At 41.7% G+C, this 22,107-nt stretch overlaps 1 protein-coding gene across 1 annotated transcript in view; it reads left to right on the top strand.

Annotated features, from left to right (window-relative positions):
* The first annotated feature begins 1,134 nt into the window (after nucleotides 1-1,134).
* Nucleotides 1,135-22,107, top strand: part of HTR1F (5-hydroxytryptamine receptor 1F) — a 663,252-nt gene continuing 642,279 nt past the window's right edge. The window contains exon 1 of the mRNA XM_073668206.1: nucleotides 1,135-1,417. The gene's annotated coding sequence lies outside the window, so the exon portion shown is untranslated. The remainder of the gene's footprint in view (nucleotides 1,418-22,107) is intronic.

Below are 22,107 nucleotides of genomic sequence, written 5' to 3'. Positions count from 1 at the left end.
GGCGAAAGGGTTAACAAAACATACTCGCTCATCACTGAGCGTATAACACAGCCGAGTGCTATACAATGTTTTATCGGAGAGCACTCAGCCCAATGTTGTTCTATTGGGCAGTGCAGATCTGTGTTTATTTTCTCATGCCGATCCGGCATGAGAAAAAAATATTGCAGCATGTTGCGAGTGGCTCAAATCACGTGCACCCATACAAGTCTGTGGGTGTGTGTGACACTTTGGACTGGACTCGGGTGTCATCCAAGTGCTGTCCGACATCTGCAGTCCGACAATTGAGAAGATAGAGAAATTTCTCCGTCTTCTCCACACCTGTGCTCTGATTCTCGCATGCGCACATTAATGTCCCAACGTTCTTCCAGCAAAATAGCGCCAGAGGCAGAGCATCGTCAGATTGGCCTTAAGGTCTGGTGCAAAATTTATAGAAGGAGGCACATCCCCATGCACAAAGAGGCTACTGCACCAAAACTTCTAAGGTGAATTAAACAAGAACCAGGCTATGGATTTTTTCACTACAGGTATCCATCAATCAGTGTAACAGAGCCATTATGGCTATTGTTTTACTTTTGACAGGTTCTCTTTAAATATCTGATCTTAACTTTTATTCTAAATAAATTTCCTTTTTACTCAAATCACCTATGAAGACAGGGTCTTTGCTGAATTTTCTATATCATTGGTTTATTTTGTCATCATGACAAAATATAGTTAAACACTGTTGTCATACATGGCCAAACATTCATTTGCTGTATGCACTAGCTTTGTATTTTACAGATGTTATGATCTTTAAATTATACTGTACAATAATGCCTGATGAATGAAAGGTGTAGAACAATATAAAACAATGAAAGTGAATACAACTTCACTAAATGTAATCATGAACCGACAACAATGTAATAATATCTATGTTCTAAGCTATTAGGCAAAACTCCATTTGTAACGTGCAGCTGCACCTTATGCTATAAGTTAGTAACAGAGAAGCTTGCAGAGTTTTATATTGTGTAGGTTAGTGACTGCCAATGTCAATATGATCGGAGCTGCATATTTGCACACAATATTGAATGTGACCAGCAGGGGGCAGTATCCATCCTATCTGTTGCCCATCCAGCTCATGGAATGTTGCACACATAAGCCAGAGGAGATACACTCAGAACAATGAGCTCCTGGGCTGCCTGCAAGCCTCTCTCTGAACAGCTTTTGCCTTATTTTCCTCCACAATTTTGCCTTTTCTTATTTAGTACATTAAGGGTTTTCACATTGCCTTGTCCTTTCTCTCTGAACTCACACATGGATTAACAAGGAATCAGATTCTAGGCTACATCTTCATACTATCCTGCATTTATTTGGGAAATGATAAGAAAGTTGGAGCAAATTCTGAAGGGAAATCAGCCAGGACATCATACTCCGTGAACAGGTAAGAAGATCTCACTTCAAATTCATTTATCATAAGCGTTAGAAGGGTTAATTAATTCTGCACATAAAAAATACGCTCCTTCTTGATTTTGTAATACTTGTACTAAAGTTACTGAAATATACAGTGATAGAAAATTGCCCTTTAAAGGGTTCTTCACGTTCTTTGGATTATTTTCAGTATAGCAAAACTGAGTTAGTTCCTTGGCACAGCTCTGGGTGATATTACAATGTGTATTACAATGTGTGATTTATGGTTTTACATGGGACTGCAGGTGATGTTTTGCATTATCTATGCCCAGAACTCTGCTACATCTGTGTAAAAGTATTTAGTATTTTTCACCTTGTGTGTTCACTTCTGTAATATGTCTAGATCACAAATACTTTGAGTAAAATACGCTGGGTCCTGATGTTGCTTTAAAGCATTTTAGCGAAGCATATAAAACTCTAGGAATATATGTTTTTAGAATATTGGGTGTTGGTGATTTATTTTTTATTTTTAAATTTTTTTTAGATGCATTCATTTTTTTTTAGCAACGGCATTACCCCACAGTTATCTTTATATGACTTCAAAAACCCAGAAAAGAAAAAACAAATGAACTAACACACTCATGCTAAGTCATTCTTACTGGAAAAGAAGGTGCTAAATTCATGAAGAGGCGCGTGCGGTGAGCCACGAGGAGGCGCCAGATGTTGTAGAGGGGTCAGATGGGACATTTAGTTCCACTGGCAACAGATTTTAATGTCAAGGTAGCTGAAGTGAGTTGCTGGACCCCTAAACACTTCTGTCATGATTGTGAATAGTGGGAAGTGCCACTTACGGAGATGGTATAAGACCCCCGGGGGCGCTCCTGTAGAGGCGGAGTCTGGGTGCAGGTGTTGGAGCGCACGTAATGTTCGTGCAATTAAAAGCAGCCAACACACGGGGGAACTTGTAAATGAAACAATTTACTGAAGGAGAAACAGGCTACAGTCTCACTTAATGTCAAAGTGGTGGTAATTCACAGTATAGGTTACACTGAAAGAAAGAAGGTGTCTTCTACTTATGAAAGCAGCAAGTTTAGGGCCTCTCCGTGCGACTGGAGCACAGGTCTCTTCATTGCTATAGGGGGAAATATTATGAGCAGTCCAGGTTTTGCTACACTGATGGGGGCACCTTCATGGGTTGGCTCCCCGTGGTGGCACACTAGTAGTTTGGAAGTGATCACAGTTTTGGACCTGCTGTTCCCTATTGCAGGGGGTAGGGTGGACAAAGTTTATGGCGTGGTAGAGACGTGGAATTAATATGGGAAAAAAGCGCATATTTAAACCAGTATGCAGGAGAGCACTTGTTCAGCCTTATCTCTCGTACTTGTATGAGGCTTCACTCCTTTGTGATGTGGAGGCGACTATGTGGAGGATGATGTCCCCTCAGCATGGACTGGAATGGATGCAGGGATAAGTAGAGCTTCCTTTCTCTTACTTGCTCTCCCTTTATTGGTCTAAACGGGACTGAACTAGGTTATACCAGCTCACAGGACATGCTTTAGAACTGAGCTGCGACACTTGTAGTGAGAGTTAAAAACCTCAATATCATACGCATACATTGACCAGTAGATGGCAGCAAAGTACAATGCACATTTTTGAGTCCTCAGTGTATGCACATACAACGTATTATACTGTACATCTCCTAACTCACAGGGCCCAAAGTACACTGTGTTCCAAATTATTATGCAAATAATATTTTCTCAGATTTTCCCAAATTACCTATATGAATTGCAGTCATTGTAATTTTCCAATCAAATAACTATTAGAGTACAATTGAAAGGTTTTTGTACAAACTGCCTATGGTAACAGTATATTTTTTAAAAAATAAAAAACTCAAACTGCACTCAAAATGCATGTTCCAAATTATTATGCACAGCAGAGTTTTCAACCTTTTCATTTTAATAAAGAAAAAATAAAAGGTCATTTTTGAAATTATAAGCATTAGCCGGTTATTACAAACTGAAATCAAACAGTTTTCAACTCAAAACTTTATTCTAGGTGATGTTACATTTGCACATAGGACCGCTTGTTCGAAAGGAGCTTCTGAACTCTCTCGTCCATTGAATTTGTCAGGTTTTGGATGGTTTCTGCTTCAATTGGTTTGCATGAGGACAGAATACCCTCCCAGAGCTGTTGCTTAGATGTGAACTGCCTCCCGCCATCATAGACACTCCTTTTGATGATGCTCCAGAGGTTCTCAATGGGTTTGAGGTCAGGGGAGCATGGGTGCAACACCATAAGTTTGTCCCCTTTTATGCCCAGAGCAGCCAGAGATGCAGATGTGTTATGTGCAGCATGAGACGGGGCATTATCATGCATGAAAATGATTTTGCTGCAGAATGCACGGTTCTTCTTCTTGAACCATGGAAGGAAGTGCTGTTTGAGAAACTCAACATACATTATGGAGTTCATCTTTACCCCTTCAGGGATCCTAAAAGGGCCGACAATCTCTCTCCCTATGATTCCAGCCCTAAACATTACTCCACCTCCTCGTTAGCGCCGTAGCCGTGTTTGCATGGGGTGTCCATCAACCAGCCATCCTCCACTCCATCCATCTGGACCATCGAGATCATTTTCATGCAAGATAATGCACCGTCTCATGCTGCACATAACACATCTGCATCTCTGCCTGCTATGGGCATAAAAGGGGACAAACTTATGGTGTGGCACCCATGCTCCCCTGACCTCAACCCCATTGAGAACCTCTGGAGCATCATCAAAAGGAGTGTCTATGATGGCGGGAGGCAGTTCACATCTAAGCAACAGCTCTGGGAGGGTATTCTGTGCTCATGCAAAACAATTGAAGCAGAAACCATCCAAAACCTGACAAATTCAATGGACGAGAGAGTTCAGAAGCTCCTTTCGAACAAGCAGTCCTATGTGCAAATGTAACATCACCTAGAATAAAGTTTTGAGTTGAAAACTGTTTGATTTCAGTTTGTAATAACCTGCTAATGCTTATCATTTCAAAAATGACCTTTTTTTTTTTCTTCATTAAAATGAAAAGGTTGAAAACATTGCTGTGCATAATAATTTGGAACATGCATTTTGAGTGCAGTTAGAGTTTTTAATTTTTTTAAAAATATACTGTTATCATAGGCAGTTTGTACCAAAACCTTTCAATTGTACTCTAATAGTTATTTGACTGGAAAATTACAATGACTGCAATTCATAGAGGTAATTTTGGAAAATCTGAGAAAATATTATTTGCATAATAATTTGGAACACAGTGTAACAGAGGCACACTTGAACAAATCTACTGCCACATGACAACTGTTTCTCTCATCAGCATCGGTTACTTGTATGCCACATATGTGCCCCACTTAAAGGGGTTTTCCGACGAATGAAAGTTCATTTTAAAAATTGTCTGTGTCTCGCCATGTACGAAACATACCACATATCCTTGGCAGGGGAGGAAGCAAAAGACAATACAGACATTACAGCAGAGAATCGTAGAGGATTCATTTTGTGAGGTAAAATATTGTTTAAAAACAGGCAGTGAAATGTTTTATCTCACAAAATGAATCCTCTGTGATCCCCTCCTGTAATGTCTGACTGTATTGACTTTTGCTTCTCAGCAGGCCATCTTCCTGAAGCCGTCGGCTCCATGTAGATCACAGCTTCAGGAAGATAGCCGCAGCCGCCGGAAATGCTGAGCATGCCGCTCGGCCTCATCGCTGACACCGGCCCCGTAGCATCTCACCTCTTCTGCTGCCACTGCTGGGCGGGAACGGAGGGACCTTGCTTCCTGTGATCCCGCTCCATCACCACCGTAACTCCCCGGTAAGCTACTTTCAGACCATAAGATGCAACCTTCATTTTCCTCCCAAATTTGAAAATAAGTATTTGATAAACTGCCGATTTTGCAAGTTTTGCCACCTACTAAGAATCGAGAGGTCTGTAATTTTTATCGCAGGTACACTTCACCTGTGAGAGACAGAATTTTAAAAAAATCTAGAAAATCACATTGTATGATTTTTACATAATTAATTTGCATTTTATTGCAGAACTTAATATTTGGTACACAAACTTTTGTTTGCAATTAGAGAGGTCAGACGTTTCCTGTAGTTCTTGACCAAGTTTGCACACACTGCAGCAGGGATTTTGGCCCACTCCTCCATACAGATCTTCTCCAGATCTTTCAGGTTTCGGGGCTGTCGCTGCGCAACATTGAGTTTCAGCTCCCTCCAAAGATTTTCTATTTTGTTCAGGTCTGGAGACTGGTTAGGCCACTCCAGGACCTTGAAATGCTTCTTTTGAGCCACTTCTTAGTTGGCCTGGCTGTGTGTTACAGGTCACTGTCATGCAGGAAGACCCAGACATGACCCATCTTCAATGCTCTTACTGAGGGAAAGAGGTTGTTTGTTAAAATTTCGCGATACATGACCTCATCCATCCTCCCTTCAATACAGTGCAGTCACCCTGTCTCCTTTGCAGAAAAGTACCCCCAAAGTATGATGTTTCCCCCACCATGCTTCACAGTTGGGACAGTGTTCTTGGGGTTGTACTCATCCTTCTGTCTCTAAACACAGCGAGTGTAGTTAATACCAAAAAGTTCTATTTTGGTCTCATATGACCACATGACCTTCTTCCATGCCTCCTCTGTATCATCCACATGGTCATTGGCGATCTTTAAATGGGCTGGACATGTGCCGGCATGAGCAGGGGGACCTTACATGCCCTGCAGGGATTTAATTCATGATGGTGTAGTATGTTACTAATGGTAATGTTTGCGACTGTGGGCCCAACTCTCTTTAGGTCATTCATCAGGTCCTCCCATGTAGTTCTGGGCTGATTCCTAACCTTTCTCAGAATCATCCTTACCCCATGAGGCGAGATCTTGCATGGAGCCCCAGACCGAGGAACATTGACATCTTGTGTTTCTTCCATTTTCTAATAATTGTGCCAACAGTTTTTGCCTTCTCATCAAACTGCGTGCCTATTGTCCTGTAGCCCATCCCAGAGTTGTGCAGGTCTACAATTTTGTCCCTGGTGTCCTTAGACAGCTCTTTGTTATTGGCCATGGTGGAGAGGTTGGAGTGTGATTGATTGAGTGTGTGTGACAAGTGTCTTTTATACAGGTAACAAGTTAAAACAGTTACAATTAATACAGGTAATGAGTGCAGAGTAGGCGGGCTTCTTAAAGAAAAACTAACATCTGTCATAGCTAGAATTCTTGCTGGTTGGTAGGTGATCAAATACTTATTTCATGCAATAAAATGCAATTTAATTATTTAAAAATCATAAAATGTGATTTTCTGGTCTTTATTTTTCGATTCTGTCTCTCACAGTTGAAGTGTACCTACGATGAAAATTACAGACCTCTCCATTCTTTGTATGTGGGAAAACTTGCAAAATTGACAAAGTATGAAATACTTATTTTCCTCACTGTATATATATATATATATATATATATATATATTTACATTGGGGCTAATTTATTAAGACTGGCTAGTTGAATAAGTTGTCACCTTTTGGACTGTTCCAGAGTCCGAAAATTAAATCTTGGCTTAATATAAACAAGTTCAGTTCTGTGCCAAAATACGCAAAAGCGGGGCTCTGAAATGCCATATCAAAATTCAGGGATGGACACACATTTCTAGCACTACTCTGCTCTGTTCATTCTCTGTGGTTCTGCCAGACATGGCAGAATACAGCGCTCAACTTTTCCAGCATTCTTCATAGGATAGGTTCAAAGGACCAATTTCTCCACAAAGGTGAAAAACGGTCCAATTATTCTGATCAGAATTTGATCAGAAAGGCATCAGTTTTTCTCGTACATGAAGAGAAAAATTAATTTCTCCACCTACGCTTTTCTGTCAGACCGTGAAATTCGGACTGAACTCAGATGCCATCCGAGTGCGGTCGTTTTTTTTTTCACGGACCTATAGACTTGCAGTGCCGATTTTAATCTGACCCTTCAGATCAAAATTGGACAAGTCTCCATTTTTTTCCAAGGACCACTTGATCTGAGTAAAAAAATTGGAAGTGTGCGCAGCCCTATAGAATATTATAGGTACGGGTGTTATCAGTGAAAACGATATCACTCGTATGAGAAAATCTGTCCCGTGCACGAGTCCTTCTAGACAATGAATGGAATGGTGGTCACATGCTCAGCCTCGTCCTATTTAAATAGGAGTTCCATTTTAAGATTGGGGGGGTGTCAATTACAAGTTATTTTGGATAGCTGATTACTTTTAATGATTGAAATTGTCCTTTAATTTTCAGCAAATTTTTCCAAAAGTTGTAGTTAATGCCCCTTCCATATACTACTCCTACTTTTTCAGCTTTTGCCACGCTCGGGGCTGATAATATATGTTTGTGTGTATATTACAGCTGTAGAAAATAGTGTATATAATCCAGCTGTTCCATGGCAGGGTCACTCCGATCTCCTCAATCATCTGATCACTAAGAAATACAGAAATCCGCTGCAATGCTTTCAATTAATAATATTACAGTGATCTGAGATAGACTGATTAATGCTCGCATTTTGTTCCTCATTGCTGTAAGAAGATGCTTACCTTATTTATGAAGAAGAAGAAAAGTAGATGTGTCCTTCTGTAAAGTGGCTCACAAGTACAACATCTCAGATTGTTAACACTTGTACATCATTTTCCTCTTTTCTATAGGGAATGAGAATTGTTGCCGCCATTGTTTCTAATTTCTGTATCAATTTATATAAAATAGTCCCAGCTGCCCTAGATAGCAGCGCCATTCATCACATGCACCTGGACACTTATATTGGGGGCTTTGCTCTGCTGTTTATACATCATCTGGATGCATCTTCCTTTTATATCCACGTAAAAAGTAAAGAGGAAAATGGAAAGAGGTCCAATATGTTGGAAGCTATTTGCATAATTAAATATAACATAAATATTTCTGAATGAACTAAATGAAAAAAAGTGTGTGTATATATAAATGCCATGAGTTAGAACCAAAAATGTTCAATATGCATGTGTTACTCGATGGGATCATGCTCACGGGGTTCCATGGCTGAAGTTTACATGCACAATATTTTAAAGGGAACCTTAAAGTAGATTCTTGCTGCCCAAACATGAGTCAGACACTGGCTGTGTAATTGTATCTGTATATGTTCTACCATGAAACACTGTGACGTTTCAGAGAAAACATGCTTTGAACAACCGGCCAGGGACTATAAAGGGGCAGGAAAAAAAGCACAACACCAGACTTCAAGGGGTGGTCCACTATTTCAGATGCCATCTGAATCTCTATGTTTACCCCTTGTAAAATAAAAAAACTTATACGCACCTTTGGTACCAGTGCTGTTCCAGCGGTGTTGGTACTGTCTCTCCCAGGGATCACGTGACATTGTTATGTCACGTGATCCCTGCGGCCTATCAGTGCTGGCTTCACTCTCCCCGCCTTCGGACAAATCTCTTACATCTACAGGAAGTGAGAGCCAGTGCCAACACCTGCCAGCACTGAAGAAGAGTGTAAGTGGTATTATTTTACAAGGGGGGAAACAGGGATTCAGAAGGGGTTGTCCAAATAATGGACAACCCGTTTAATGAAGGACTCACTGCATTAGGAGGTGCACCTTCTCAGTGGCGTGCACCTCTGTCACTGACTGGTGTAATATTTCTGGTGTACAAAACACAGACATTTTTGATGAATTTGAGGGGAATATGTAACTACACCCCGTCCCGCTCCTGCTCACTTCCCAGCTCCACTCTCTTTGGCATTTTCAGCAGTAAGTGCTGGATTATGTTGGATTTATTTTTTTGCACCTGACTTCCAGTATGTAGAGCATTATATAAGACATCCCATGGTGAGTCAAAACAAAAGCATTCATGGTGTGAGAATCTTTATTTTCGCCTGTCTACTTTTATCTGTGGCTTTGCATAAACTCAGTTTGTAATTAATGCAATTAATCTGACAAGTCTGCAATCCACACCACAAATCCCTGCATTTTTGATATTTGTTAACATCAGGTGATAGGGTATGAAATAGAGATGTTTCCATTAATATTAGATCCGTGCAGGTCTGATTATCAGCACTTTCTATGATTTGCTTTTTAACAAAACTGCAGAACTGCACTGATTCAACAGCTGATTTTCAAGGTTACTATCTATATTAAAAAAATCCTAAATTCTTGCATTCTTACACTGAGCCTCATGATAGTTTGACAATTCTTGATCTGTTGAAATCACTTTTCAGCAGTTATTTCATAGTCATTACAGCCAAGATTGCAAAGACAGACATCACCTTTAAACACAAGATCCACAATTCACAAGAGGTGATGGTCACAGCTCACCTCCTCCTACTTCATGTACAGACCATTCCTAGAGAATTCTCTCATACAAGTCAATAAGTAATCTTTTTGCTCAGCCAGGTGGTTACTAGAAAATATATATCACTAAATTCAGTTGACAGGCCAGATGGCTGCACCATATTCATTAACAATAATATAATAAAACATCTATTGTTTTAATTAAAAAAAAATACTAAATATATAAATATAATTTACTCAAATTGCCTCATTTTTTGAAACCTGATTAATGAGAAAATTCTGGGGGAAAAAAGTGATATTTGAGAGGCATGGTGAACAAAAGAGAACAGCTGAGTTAGACCCTTCTCTCCTGTGAGAGTGAAGACGGGCTGCACAGACCTTCTACTGGACCATCTCCAATACCGGAGGAAAGCAATGCTTAGCTGAGTATCTCTCCCCCATTGGTTTAGTGAATGATCAACGGGGTTTTTAGAACCCAGAACCCTTCAATCAAATCTTCTCTATGACATCTGAAAAGTTTTTTGAAATTGTATTTACACTTTAAACTTTTGTTTGTTTGTGGCTTGGATTACGAATCAAGAGGATTGGTTGATGTGGAATTATCCTATCCTTTAATTGTACAACTATTATTAGGGTCCTGCACACGTAGCGCCATTGTGCTGCGTGTCCAAAATATGTACAGCAAATTTTGGAAATCACAGGATGGATAGATATGTAAATGATGTGCAAATGTTAAGAAACTGGAAGCATAAACATTGCCATTTATTTAGTATTGCACATGAGCACCACATGCAGAAATCTCAGCACTTACGCTCCTTGGCTGCTATCAATGAGATTAATGGTTGTCTGAGAAATGTTCTGCCATGCTTAATTCAACTGAGCATGTGAGTCATCAAGATCCGCTGCTGGAAGCTCCTTGAGCAATTTTCGACCAATAACGATGGGGTGTGCTCAATGGGAGACAAGTCCAGAGATGCTTCAAGTCATGGTAGCACCATTATGCCTAGCCTTGTGTTGAAAAATCGCTCCTGGAACACTTGGGTAAAATTATCATTAACATGTTCACAGTATAAGGCCATATTCACATGGTCAGTATTTGGTCAGTATTTTACATGAGTATTTGTAAGCCATAACCAGTAGTGGGTGATGAATATAGAAGTGGTGACGTGTGTCTATATTATACTTTTGCCCTGATTGTTCCAATCCTGGTTTTGGCTTACAAATACTGATGTAAAATACTGACCAAATACTGAATGTGTGAACGTGTCCTAAAGCAAAAACTGCCCACTTTTGACCTAGTAATAGGTCCTTTTAATTAAAAAAATAAAATGACCAAATAGTGTCCATTACCTTAAAAAACTACAGTAAATTGTAAAACTTTATGTAAATTTAGGTGCGTTGAACACAACAGCTATGTGTTCAAGAAACTACACAGGTTCGGTCATTGTATTCACAGGTGTTGCAAACATGACTATATTCATAACAGGGACACGACTATGACAAACTGTCAGACAAAATATGGCGATCCCCATTAAAAACAGAACTTGTGTGCTCCTCATGAATTCCTGAGCAAACTTGAACAAATAAGTGTACAGGTAAATCCAGGATGATGCTGATGCTATGGGAAACTGTACAATTACCATGAAGTTTCCTTGTAGTTTGTCCGTGATAAAACATTATTACATTATGTAGTATACATAGTTATATTGAAGTGATACCATTTACATGCAGCAAAGCAAATCTAAAATTAGTGCAGCTATACGTGCAGTGCGCACATACATTACAGCCGCCAGGTGTTCAGCTTCCGCTCATGGTTTGCTAGGAAACCATTCATTTACCTTGATTAATTTAACCCAGTTATGAGGCTGGAGGAAGAAATCCAATAAAACACGTCTATATATTCTACCATTTCTGTGCATCTCTATGTTTTGCATTTTAAACATAAGCATTTCATTTCTGTATACATTGGTGAAATTATAGAATTTTTGATATTACAATGTCTTAATTTAACTTACCTCTGCTTTCACTTAAGAAATTTGTCATAATTAGATGGAAAACAATTGTAAACTTTTACTAATTGTGCTAATTATTACTTCAAAATCAGTGCATTTCCAATTTTCTGAATATAAAACGTACCTTACTATGTGGCCAAGGTTAGACAGCAGAAAATTTGAAAAGCATATCTTCTACTAATTAAAACTTTCCTGTTGGTATAAAGAAGTAGAGGGATCACTAATGCCACTAATTTTAATATACTAGGGTGTCATAGAAAATATTAAAATCTCTGAAGCCACTGGTGAAGGGGGCATTCACCCCCTCCCTCTTCCTCTCTCTCTTTGCAGTGAGACAACAGCTTGGTATCTAAGTGGCCTTTAAATAAATGGTAAAATGGGCATAAAAGAGTAGGAAATTAGGTATAGTTGGGAAGTAACAATCTTAATTAACATGCAGGCAGCTCCTTTTTTGAAGTAAAGGACCCCTACATTACTAACAAGGATGTCTTTTGTGGTAGACAAAGAGTTATATTTTGGACAGGTAATTGAGACAGAAAACGTCTTTTCAGTGGGTTAGATATCAAAGGTTCACGTGTTTACACATAGATAGAAAAGTGGAAGAGGTTTTGTCTCTAGGAAATACATCCTGAATTTATATGATGCCTGGGCTTCCTCAGAAGAAATGTTATACATTTACAATAGACGGCAGTCTCCAAAAGAAAATTATGAATATTGGAGCTTGAATAGATCCGATAGTAATGGGCCATACATTTTCAGCTTCAGGGCTAATAAGGATGAATATGCATATTTTTCATAACGGTGACACCTGCCTATAAGCCACAATTCATTAATAGAAGATAACTAACACCAGACATGTCATGTTTGGTCTCTGGGAAAAGATAAAATCCCGATAAAAAATATGGCAGCGATCTTGAATTCTGCGATCATCAGGAGTGAAATTATTGCATAAGTTGTGAATTTCATAAAATCCTGAAGGACTGAGGACATCCCACAAAAAGACCCATGTGAGGTCATCAAGGGGGAATGTGTGGGTGTAAGTCAGCTGCTGATAAAAGGTCAAGACAAATTATGATCTCTGTTCAATGCTGAACATACCAGTGTAGGCTTGATCCCGTTAACAAGACATTTTCAATTGGATTGCTTCTATCCACTAAGCTGAACCATATTTGTGATCAGCATAGTAAGTTCTTTTGTTAATCCCTTTTATTTTCTGTTATTGTATATGCTGTATTGTCTTGTCCTCTTTGTAAAACTTTTTTTTTTTTTTTATAAACACTGCCTATCATTTGGATTAAATATAAAATTTAATAGTTCTGCTCCTTTTGTACCATACTGTTGGTTTCCTGATACCCAGACTATTAGTGGAAACAGCCTGCGACCTCCTCCCTTAATCGTTGGTCAATCGCGTAATTGTCTGGACGATATGGGGTAGCAGAGAGCTGTTCACACCAAGGATAACAGCGTAACAGCGGGTGGGTTGAGATACGACCTCCCTGGCTGCGATCTTTGACACAGGGTAAAATAGGGTATGGGAGGTAATAGCTCTTTTGTTAGTGTTTCTCTGCAGCAAGTGTGTTATACACATATACAGTAGCTTTACAATATGCACGTTATATACACTCTCTGCATTTCAAACATATATAGAACACGGCTGCATGCACAGGACATGCACATTGCTCTGCTACTTATAAACACAGCTCATCTACACACGCAAAGATGCTGCGCAAACACAGGTCTGATACATACCCACATACACATATACAGCTCTGTTGCATACACATACAGCTCAACTCCTTATAAACAGAGCTTTGCTACATACACACACAGCTTTACTACAGAAACATATACCGCTTTCCTACATACACACACGTCTTCTGCATATACATACACAGTTTTACATTTACTCAGCTCTGCTACATATACACACATCTTTGCTATATACACACATAGCTCTGCTACATACACACACAGCTGTCCTACCTACACACAGCTCTGCTATACACAAACACATATCTCTATTGTATCTTAGACACTGATTTTAAGTGAAGTGTATAAAGGAAGTTGGTTCCAAGCATGTGACTGGTGATATGACCTAAAAGGTAATTCAGCTACTTAGGAAGTGTAGCTTTAGTGATATGCAGGTCCTGGTAGGGTAGCTTTCCTTTCCTACTCTGCACTGACTGATCAGACTGATCAGTGTTATACAGGAGGAGAGAGAGCTATGCCGCTGTATAGTTCTCTAAGTTATTGGGCCGGATGCTATGTCAGTGTTTTACTTGATCACAAGAAGCTGCCCCAGGACTATAAAGTGCACACTTTTTTAAGCACACTTTTTTTTATTGCTAAAAGGTATATTTTATGTTCTAAAGAATATGGTGACTGTAAACATTAAAGATGAGTGTATACAGGGTGGTCAATTTATATGGATACACCTATATTTAATGGGAATGGTCGGTGATATCAACTTCCTGTTTGTGGCACATTAGTATATGGGAGGGGGAAAACTTTTCCAGATGGGTGGTGATCATGACGGTCCTCTTGAAGTCAGCCATTTTGGATCCAACTTTATTTTTTTCAATGGGAAGAGGGTCATGTGACACATCAAACTTATTGAGAATTTCATAAGAAAAACAATGGTGTGATTGGTTTTAACGTAACTTTATTCTTTCATGAGTTTTTTTACAAGTTTATGGCCACTTATAAAATGTGTTCAAAATGCTGCCCATTATGTTGGATTGTCAATACAACCCTCTTCTCCCACTGTTGACACACTTATAGCAACACCACAGAAGAAATGCTAGCACAGGCTTCCAGTATCCGTTGTTTCAGATGCTGCACATCTCGTATATTCACAGCATAGACAATTGCCTTCAGATGACCCCAAAGATAAAAGTCTAAGGGAGTCAGATCGGGAGACCTTGGTGGCCATTCAACTGGCCCACAACGACCAATCCACGTTCCAGGAAACTGTTCATGTAGGAATGCTCGGACCTGACACCCATAATGTGGTGGTACACCATCTTGTTGGAAAACTCAGGGAACGTGCCATCTTCAGTGCATAAAGAGGGCAACACATCATCATGTAGCAATTTCAGATATCCAGTGGCATTGAGGTTTCCATTGATGAAGAATGGCCCCATTATCTTTGTACCCCATATACCACACCATACCATCAAGATAAGAGATGTGCATCATCTGTAACAACGGATACTGGAAGCCTGTGCTAGCATTTCTTATGCGTGTTGCAGGATTAAAATTTTGTTGGGAGTTCTTTAAGTATTAGCACTGCATTTTTTGATTCGGTGACCTGTATTTTATTAAGTAGTGCATGTAATTAGCTGTGTTAAACAGGTGACATGGCGCTTTGGAGAATCAGTCCTGACATCATGTTGCTTTAGGCTTCTGTCACTAGAGAGTAAACAGTTCTGACATGATGGAGAGGTGCATAGGTGAACATCATCATGTTGTGCATGTGCGTTTGTAGTTTCTAGTACTTGTGGATTACGAGAATGCCTGTTTGTGTAATGTCACCTTCCCTACTCATTGGAGAGAGAAATGTGCCCCCCCCCATATTAAGAAAGTGAAACCTACAGAAGGTACACCCTAAGAATCGTCCCCGAGAGCCATTGATTGGTCAACAGAGCACAGTAGTGGCTATTTGCCCTCTAGACAGTTTCAAGAGAAGCTGTCAACCCACAAAATTCTGTTTACCTGCAAATATAGGATAATCAAGTAAACAACATTACAATGCTGCCTGGCCACCTTACTGAAAGTGCTGCGACCGGGAGAAAATGAACTTATGTCATTCCAGCTTTCACTCATGGGGTTGTGCACGGATCAGCTAAAATCACTACTTCCAGCATTGCTCACTATACTGTGCGTGTCAGCTGTAAGCTTACCCTGTCACTTTTATTGACATCTGACTCTGCAGCGCACCTGCTCACCATGAGCTGTCAAAGTGCTGGGGCGTGCTTACAGCCACCAGTCACAGTTTAGTTAGCTGAGCTATGAGTGGTGAATGTAACCGCTTTGTGCATTCCCCCATGACTGAAATCCGGGTGCTCCAGGGATGAAAGAAGTTCATTTTCTTCTGGTAGCTGCAATTTCAGTAAAGCGTTGTAAAGTTATTTACCTACTGATTAACCCCGGATCTGCTGGTAAAAAGCGTTTTCTGTTCCATTTAATTATTGTTCCTTTCTGTGAATACCATAAAGCTTATACTCCTCATTGATGTTAAAACTATTATGCCACTCTGCTAGAAATAAGTGCATAAATACTATTCAAAATGAATTCTTGCTGATTTTGTTTTTTATGAAATCTGCTGGACATGGCGAAATCAAACAATTGCAATTCATTTCTTGAGAATCGTCAAAAAAAGCAGCCAGAAAAGATTCACATGAACTAAGGCCCAACTGCGTAGTTTTCCCTATAGTGCTTTGCAGCTATCACATTACATAATATAGCAACGTCAATCAGGCTGGACTATCATAGCCTCAATAAAATCCAAGGCAGGGAATGCAGCTGCTGCTTTATAATTATCATAAACAGCAGCACTAGTTTGCACCAAATTCATCTTTTCATTTGCGCCTTATTTGATATCTGTTCTATATGTGTTAAACTTGTTTTTTTAGTTCATCATTGGTGAAGTTTACGATTTCCAGATGTTTTTGCTGGTTCACCATTCGCGACTTTTCAAAAAGTCTCAAACTTTCTGGCCACTCTACTCATTTTGCCTCACGAAATGATTTTTTATGTACGCTAGAAACTTTTTAAGCAGTTTTTATGACATTTTGAAAAACATGGAACTTTTTGCTCTGAAGGTTGCAAAAATGATTAACCCCTTTACCCTCGAGGGTGGTTTGCACATTAATGACTAGGCCAATTTTTACGAATCTGACCACTGTCACTTTATGAGGTAATACCTCTGGAACGCTTCAACGGATCCCGCTGATTCTGAGACTGTTTTTTCATGACATATTTTACTTCATGATAGTGGTAAAATCTAGTGTTGAGCGAACATGCTCGACACTGCTCGGTACTCGCCCGAGCATCACGCTACTCGGGATGTTCGGCGAGCACCGAGCATTTCCGGGTTACTCGGGCGGGAGCTCGGGTCTCCGCCCTGCATGTTTGGAACTCTTTACAGAGCCAATGAACATGCAGGGATTGCCAGACAGTCACTGTAATGCCGCAGCCATGTTGTTTGTGGGCATTACAATGATTGGCTGGCTGCACAGCGTCACCTCGAGTATTTAAAACCGGGCGCCGCCATCTTGGACACAGTCGCTCCGGATCAGACAGTGTAGGGACGGCGCTGCTGATTTAGGGAGAGATATATCCTGCAAAATAGTTAGTGTAGGGTCTGTAAAGGCTGCCAGATCAAACAAACAGTCCTTCTCAGGACTAATATCCATCCCAGGTATATCAGGCAGGCAGGCAGGCTGTATAGGAGATGCAGTGGTTATACCAGCAAACGCTGCATTACAGTCCTGTGTGCTGCTCCTGTTGCTGAAATTGCTGGACTTAGCTCCAGGTCCCGGGGGCCAGGAAAAATCCTTTTTTTTATCTAAATCCTCTTTTTTTTTTCCTCCTTCACAATGTACAAATACCCATCTTATTAACCTTTTGGTGTCCCCACCCCCCCCCCAAAAAAAAAAAGTGTGACTCTGATTTTTCAGACACAAATATATCTGTTGAAAATAGTCTGGTGTAGGCCAGAGAGACAGAAGCGTGCTTTTGCTGTTCCACGGTAAAAAATCTCTATTATCCTGCTTTTTGCATTTTTTGCTGTAAAAAAAAAAAATAATAGTGTCTCCCTGATTTTTCAGACACAAATATATCTGTTGAAAGTAGTCTGGTGTAGGCCCGAGAAATACAAGTGTGGTTTTGCAGTTGCACGGTACAAACCTCTGTATTATCCACTTTTGGGCCATTTGTATCTAAAAAAAACAGTTTGAGTGTGTCGCTCACTGTTCAGCCGCAAATATATATATATTTTAAAAAGCCTGGTATACACCAGTAAATTATAACTGTGGTTTTGCTGTTCCACAGTAAAAAATCTCTATTATCCTGCTTTTGGCATTTTTTGCCGTAAAAAATAAATAGTGTCTCCTGATTGTTCAGACACAAATATATCTGTTGAAAGTAGTCTGGTGTAGGCCCGAGAAATACCAGTGTGGTTTTGCAGTTCCACGGTTCAAACCTCTGTATTATCCACTTTTGGGCCATTTGTATCTAAAAAAAACAGTTTGAGTGTGTCGCTCACTGTTCAGCCGCAAATATATATATATTCAAAAAAGTCTGGTATACACCAGTAAATTATAACTGTGGTTTTGCTGTTCCACGGTAAAACATCTCTGTTATCCTGCTTTTGGCATTTTTTGCCGTAAAAAATAAATAGTGTCTCCTGATTGTTCAGACACAAATATATCTGTTGAAAATAGTCTGGTGTAGGCCCGAGAAATACAAGTGTGGCTTTGCAGTTTCACGGTTCAAACCTCTGTATTATCCACTTTTGGGCCATTTGTATCTAAAAAAAACTGTTTGAGTGTGTCGCTCACTGTTCAGCCGCAAATATCTCTATTTAAAAAGGTGTGGTATACCCCAGTAAACAATAACTGTGGTTTTGCCATCTCACGGTAAAAAATCTCTATTATTCAGGTTTTGGTAGTTTTTTCCGTAAAGAAAAACAGTAGTGTCTCCTGACTGTTGTGACACAAAAATATATCTGTTGAAAATAGTCTTGTGTAGGCCCGACATCCCAGTGTGGTTTCGCAGTTCCACGGGTCAAATCGCTGTACTATCCAGTTTTGGGCCTTTGGTATCTAAAAAAAAAAGCAGTTTGAGTGTGTCGCTCACTGTTCAGCCACAAATATCTCTATTTAAAAAAGTGTGGTATACCCCAGTAAACAATAACTGTGGTTTTCCTCTTCCACGGTTCTAATCTACTCTTTATTACCCTTTTTCCATTGATAGTGCAAGTGTAAGCTATTTTACTTCATTTACAATGGGCAAGGCGCGTGGCAAGGGACGTGGAAGTGGACGTTCTGGTGATGGTTTGTGCAGAGGACAGGGCCGTGGCCAAGGTGAAAATGTGCCACAACCAACAGCCACATCTTCTCGCTCCCACTTCTTGACCGAATTACTAGGGAAGCACAGAACAACACCAGTATTGAGAACTGATCAGTGTGAACAGGTTATTAATTGGATAGCAGACAATACTTCCAGTTACCTGGGCACCAGCACCTCCGGTCTGTCTTCCACACGGTCAACTCTTAGTAGCCGTGAGTCTCGACCGCATACTCCTCCTCACCCTGATGCTCCTTCCTCCCACCATGCCGAGTGTCGTCAGACAGCAAGTGATCCCACACTTGGACACTCTGAAGAGCTGTTCACTGGTCCATTTCCATATTTGGGCCCCTCGCCTGATTCGCTTGAAGTGGTGGAAGAGGAGAACCCATGTTGCGATGCCCAAATATTTGAACAGCCACGGCTGCAGGAAGTCGACGTTGGCAATCTATCACAAGAGGTGGACAATGACGAGACACAATTGCCAAGAAGTGAGGAGGAGGATCGTGGTGCGCAAGTGGAAGAGGAGGAGGTGGTGGATGATCTAGTAACTGACCCAGCGTGGAAGGAGGACATGCAGAGTGAGGCCAGCAGCACACAGGGGGAGGGAGTCAGAGTACCCCAACAGGCAGGAAGAAGCAGTGTGGTGGCTGCAGACAGAAGGCAGGCAACCGTTCCCTGTAACACCAACATGAGGGACGTTGCCAGTACAAGCGGTAGATATTCCAGAGTCTGGAATTTTTTTAAAGACTCTGCTGATAACCTTAAAAAGGCCATATGTTCCACCTGCCATGCCAGCATCAGCAGGGGTGACAAAACTACCAGCCTGATCACCACCAGCATGATCAGGCACATGGCAGCAAAGCACTCAACTTTGTGGGGCGAAACCCAGGGTTCACGACCAGTGTCAGCGGGTGTCACCACTGCTTCTTCCACTGTTGTGCATGCAATAGAACCCCCTGTTGTGTGTGCAAGGCAATCCCCTGTCCATACTGCATGTAAAGATGCCCCCTACTCTCAGTCTTCACTTGTTATGGCAGTTTCTCAAGAAACAGCATCAACGTCCACGTCCACGTCCCACCGCAGCATTCAATTGTCCATATCCCAGACCTTTGAATGAAAGCGGAAATTCGCAGCTAACGCCCCACAGGCCACAGTCCTAAATTAGCACATTTCACGACTGCTTGCATTAAAAATGCTGCCTTTTAGGCTGGTGGAGACGGAATCCTTCCGCAATCTTATGGCGGTGGCCGTCCCTCGGTACTCGGTCCCCAGCCGACACTATTTTACCCGGTGTGCCATCCCCGCACTACACAAGCACGTGCCCCAAAGCATCTGCCGTGCCCTCAACACCGCAGTTACTTGGAGAGTCCACCTGACAAAGGACATGTGGACAAGCCGGGACCCAGTCGGACTTTGGGACGGAACACATCCTCCCCACACCGAGGATTTCGGGCCCTATGTCAGTCAGAGTTGCCCCCACAGTGTACAGCTCCTGCGCATCCTCCTCCTCCTCCTCCTCCTCATATTCAGCCTCCATCTCAGATATCACCACATCAGTTACAAGCTGGAAGCATTGCAGCACTGCCTCCGCCAAGCGGCAACAGGCTGTGCTAAAACTCATAAGCTTAGGTGATAAACCTCACACTGCTTGTGAGTTGTGGACAGCTGTGAAAGAGCAGGCAGATCTGTGGCTGAGACCGCTGAACCTACATCCCGGCATGGTCGTGTGTGACAATGGCTGTAACCTGGTGGCGGCTCTGAGGCGAGGTGAGATCACACACGTACCATGCCTGGCTCATGTGCTTAACCTCGTGGTTCAGCGGTTTCTTAAATCGTACCCTGAGTTGCCAGATCTGCTCGTGAAAGTACGCCGCCTGTCAGCTCATTTTCGCAAGTCGGCTACAGCTTCCGCCGCCCTTGCTGTGTTGCAGCAGCGTTTGCAGCTTCCAGCACACCGACTGGTGTGTGATGTCCCCACACGTTGGAACTCTACCCTCCACATGTTGCAAAGGATTTGTGAGCAGAAGAGAGCAGTTGTGGAGTACCAGCTGCAACAAGGCCGTCGATATTCAGGTCAGACTCCACACATAAGACCTCAGGAGTGGACCTGGATGTCTGACATATGTACCATCCTGACAAACTTTGAGGAGGCCACCAAGATGGTGAGTGGCGATGACGCCATCATTAGTGTCAGCATCCCACTTGTCTGTCTTTTGCAACGCTCTCTGCAGAGAATTAAAGAGGAGGCATTGCAGCCAGAGTATGATGAGATGGATCAAGAAGCCATAGCGGGCGATTACACACAGCCCAGCGTCATGTCATCCCAATGTGCATTGGGGGACAATGAGGGAGAGGAGGAGGAGGGGGAAAAACAGGAGCTGCTATCATGCATTGTAGACGGTAGTACCTGTACAAGTGTCATACCGTCGATTCAGCGTGGGTGGCCTGAGGACAGGGGGGAGGAGGAAGAGGAGGAGGAGGAGGAGAGCATGATCAGTCGTCATCTTGGTGAGGACACGGAAATCTTGCCCGTTACCAGTCTGGCACGCATGGCTGACTTTATGTTACGCTGCCTTAACCGTGACCCTCGCATTGTTAAAATGTTGGGTGACAGTCATTACTGGTTGGTGACACTTGTAGACCCCCGCTACAAGGACAACTTTTACTCTCTTATTCCTGAGGTGGAGAGGTCTACAAAAATGGGGCAATACCAGAAGGCCCTTGCTGCAGAACTCTTAAAAAAATTCCCATCTGAACACGCTAGCGGCAGAGGTCACAGTTCGTTGCCCAACCAAGGCGTACAGGCGAGAGAGATGCAACTCCAATCCAGCAGAGGCAGGGGAACACTGTCAACGTTCTGGGACAGTTTTCTGACATCTGCCCAGCTTACAGGCCCTGAGACGCGGGGTACTCTCACAAGGAGTGGAAAGTTTCAAAAGATGGTGAGGGAGTACCTTGCCGATCGTACCAGCGTCCTCCGTGATTCCTCTGTGCCTTTTAATTATTGGGTATCCAAGCTGAACCCTTGGAATGAACTCGCTCTGTACGCCTTGGAGGTCCTGGCCTGCCCTGCCGCTATCGTGTTATCGGAGCGTGTTTTTAGTGCCGCTGGGGGAATTATAACTGATAAGCGCACTCGCCTGTCAACTGACAATGCTGACAAGTTGACCCTTATCAAAATGAACAAGGGCTGGATTGGGCCAGACTTCTCATCACCACCAAATGACAGCAGAGTAACATAAAGTCAAATCCACTGTGTTATTTTGGGAGGTGTATTCACATGCACCGCTTCACACCCACACATGGGTATACGCTTCCTCGTTTCGACTG

Source organism: Phyllobates terribilis, unplaced genomic scaffold, assembly GCF_046119375.1.
Source record: "Phyllobates terribilis strain yellow unplaced genomic scaffold, ASM4611937v1 Scaffold_2__4_contigs__length_985480577, whole genome shotgun sequence".
Classification (NCBI taxonomy): Eukaryota; Metazoa; Chordata; class Amphibia; order Anura; family Dendrobatidae; genus Phyllobates; species Phyllobates terribilis.
This window is presented reverse-complemented; position numbering and strand designations above follow the sequence as displayed.